The sequence below is a fragment of the Mesoplodon bidens genome, assembly GCF_964165515.1.
Source record: "Mesoplodon bidens genome assembly, chromosome: 2".
Taxonomy (NCBI): domain Eukaryota; kingdom Metazoa; phylum Chordata; class Mammalia; order Artiodactyla; family Ziphiidae; genus Mesoplodon; species Mesoplodon bidens.
Window position 1 is genome coordinate 79,048,668 of NC_138177.1, and position 3,814 is coordinate 79,052,481.

The following is a 3,814-nucleotide window of genomic DNA, read 5'->3' on the forward strand; positions in this document are numbered from 1 at the left end:
AAGCCACAGGGCAGGCAGGGCCCATGCGGGCTCCCAGCATGGGTTGCAGTGTGGGCTGTGGCAGTCTAGTTGAAGATAGAGATTGGAGCTGCTTCTGATGTGCTGTCTAAGTGCCCATAATGGCTGCTGCTGCCCTGCTCAAGCACCATTTTGGGTCAGAGCCACCTCTGTTTCTCACAGCCAGTCTCCCAAGTGGGGCTGAAATGTGTGCTCAGCTTAGGCTGGGGCACACACCAGAGCAGTAATGGGAAACCAGCTAGTCACTTATACAATTTTCAATCCTCTCTCTGCCCTGCTTCAGGATCAAGCAAGCATGTGCATGATCCTCACAAGCAGAGTCCGGCTTCCCTGGACTCCCAGCCCTCCTGTTAGTACCACTGGCCCTCCAAGCATTCAGGGAGACTCATCTTCCCTTTGTCAACCCCAGGGCTAAGGTGCCCAGTATGTGGCTCAAACTACTCCTCAGGGAAGATCTCCACCTGTGCATTCTCCCTTTCCCTCTGAGTCTCCTCTCAGGTCTCAACCTCATCACTTCCTTTCCCTTTCTACCCAATTCTGTGTGAATTTTCCTTACTGCCTTGGTTGTACAGTGGAAAAACAGTGTTTGTGGAAAAAGAGGAGTTCTTGGGAAGATAAATTTTAGGGACTGGTGTATATATAGGAACTGAGGATCTGGATATAGGCTTTCTAAAACTATGTATGTTACAAATACTTTGGAAATTTTTTCAGGTGGCTGCATACCTCAGTTTGAAGACCAGTGAGCTAGACACTAATATTGCCAGGGAACACACACCCTCCAACCAGCTTCTGCAGGGCACATTTGACCTCCTTGTTTCTCAAACAAGGGATTTAACATGTAGATAATGGGGTTTAACATGGGAGTCATAACACAGAAGAGCACAGAGACCAGGATATCCATATCCAGGGAGTAGCCTACTCTGGGTCTGTCCTAGTTGAAGTTGGCCATTCCATAAAAGACCACCACCATAGTGAGGTGGGATGCACAGGTAGAGAAGGCCTTGCTCCTGCCCTGAGCAGAGGGAATCCTAAGGATGGCAGAGATGATGAGTATGTAGGACACTGCAGTAAACAGGTAGGGGCTCAGGCCAATGGTTGCACTGGCCACATGGAGCACAGACTCACCGAGAGAGGTGTCTGAGCAGAAGAGTTTCAGGAGGAATGGGATATCACAGAGAAAGTGGCTGATCTGGTTAGGCCTACACAGAGTGAGTGCAGCTGCCAGCACTGTGTATGTCACAGAATTCACCAGCCCACCTAGCCAGGAACCAGTTGCCAAACAAACACAGACCTTCACATTCATGAGGACTGGATATTGAAGAGGGTGGCAGATGGCTATGTAGCAGTCATGAGTCATAGTTGCCAATAAAACATGCTCAGTGCCAGCACATGTCACAAGGAAGAACATCTAGGAAAGGCAGCCCTCACAGGAGATGGTCTTCTTCTCCTGGAAGAAGTTCACCAACATTACTGGAATAGTGGTAGATGTGTAGCAGGTGTCCAAGAAACTCAGGTTGCTGAGGAAATAATACATTGGGGTTTGGAGGGCAGGACTGACTCTTGTGGCCATTATTATGAGTGTGTTCCTGAAAAGAGTTGTCAGGTAAATGACCAGGAAAAACAAGCCCTGTAGGTTGGAGTGGCTGGAAAATCCCAAGAAGATGAATTCAGCGACATCTGTTTGACTGTTCATTTCAAGTGGCATCACAGCTACAAAACAATGAGAAAAAAGAAGCCATAATGAGAATGTACAAAGAGCACCCCAAATGGACTTGTAAACTTATAGGGCCATGTAAAATAATGTTAGATATAGACAGTTTGGACTGTGGAGGGAGGTGTGCAGAAATGCCTTCAGAGAGACCAGAACTTCTCACTCAGCAGATCTAACCAGCTCAGGCCCAGGGACCACCCACAAATTTGCATGACTACTGGTGTGTGAAAATAAAAGCAGACTTGGTTAAAACTAGCAACAAGCCACTAAACCCTTCATTAGTATGAACTCATTTCTCACTACCTTGGTAATATATACCTCCTATCATTGCCCTCTTTGGTAAGCATATTAATTTTTCTAAGTAATAAAATTTAATTGTAAAAATTCAGGAAAACTAGAAAAATATAAAGAATTTAATCACCTGCAGAATCAATCAGTGCTACTTTTCAGTGTACTCCATTGTAGGTTTTTTCCAGTTATGTAAATATTGAGCTCTGCTTATAGTTTTAAAATATTAGGAGTACAATTTCCCAAATTGGAAAGAAAGAGGTAATACTATCCATTCACAGAAAACATGATCTTATATAGAGAAAATACCAAAGAATCCACAAGAAAGCTACTAGAGCTCATAAACAAATTCAGCAGAGTTAAACACACAAAAATCATTTGTGTTTCTGTACACTAACAGTGAACAATCCAAAAAGGAAGTTAAAAAAATCAATTCCATTTACAATGACATCTAGAAGAATTAAGTATTTATAATGTCTTACTAAAGAGGTGAAAGACTTTTTACACTGAAAACCACAAAGCGTTGCTGAAAGAAATTAAAGGAGACATAAATAAATGACAAGACATCCCATGTTCATGGTTAAGGAAATTTAACATTGTTAAAATGTCAGTATATCCAAAATGATCTACACATTTTGATCAATATCAACATTCTATAGATCTTTCCCAAAGAAATGGAAAAGCCAATCCTCAAATTCATTTGAAATTGTAAAGGACCCTGAATAGACAATACAATCTTGGCAAAGAACAATAAAGTTGGAGGACTCACACTTCCTGACTTTGAAACGTATTGCAAAGCAACAATATTGTACTAGCATAAGACAGACATATAGACCAATGGAATAGAATAAAGAGCCCAGAAATAAATTCTCACATACCTGTTGATTTTCACCAAGGGTACCAAGACTATTCAATGGGAGGAAAAAAAGGTCTTTTCAACAAGTGGTTCTGGGAAAACTGGATATCCACATGCAAAAGAAAGAAGTGGTCCCTTACCTTATATAATACACAAAATTAACTCAAAATGTATTAAAGACCAAAACTTAAAAGCTAAAGCTATAATACTTTTATAAGAAAACATTGAGGGGAAACCTTGATTTCATTATATTTGGCAACAATTTCATAGATATGACACCAAAATTACAGGAAAACAAAAGAAAAATAAATTTTACTTCATGAAAATTAAAGTATCATCAAAGGGCACTAACAAGAAGTAAAAGATAACCTATAGAATATGAGAAAATATTTACAAGTCATATATCTGATAAGGAATTAATATCCAGCATATATAAAGAACTCCTACAACTCAACAACAAAAAATAAATTCAGCAAATTTGAAAAATACAAAATCAATATACAAAAATATGTTGCATTTCTATGCACTGAAAACAAACTCTCAGAAAGAGAAATAAAACAATTCTATTTACAATTGTACTAAAAAGAATTAAATACCTAGAAATAAATTTAAAGAGGTGAAAGACAGGTACACTGAAAACTATAAGATATTGATGAAAGAAATTGAAAAATACACAAACAAATGAAAAGATATTCTGTATTCATGAATTGGAAGAATTAATATTGTTAAAATTTGATATTGCCCAAAGCAATCTATAGTTTCAGTGCAATCTCTATCAAAATTCCTATTGGCATTTTTCACCGAAATAGTATAAATAATTTTAAAATTCGTATGAAACTACAAAAGACACCAAATAGTCAAAGAAATCTTGAGAAAGAAGAACAAAGCTGGAGGCATCATGCTCCCTGACTTTAAACCATATTACAAAGTTAATATAGTAA

The 3,814-nt window shown here is 38.9% G+C and overlaps 1 pseudogene across 1 annotated transcript; it reads right to left on the reverse strand.

Annotated features, from left to right (window-relative positions):
* Positions 1-762: 762 nt before the first annotated feature.
* LOC308629975 (olfactory receptor 5V1-like) lies at positions 763-1,711 on the reverse strand (annotated as a pseudogene). The gene has a single exon. The product of its transcript is annotated as an olfactory receptor 5V1-like (transcript).
* Positions 1,712-3,814: the final 2,103 nt, after the last annotated feature.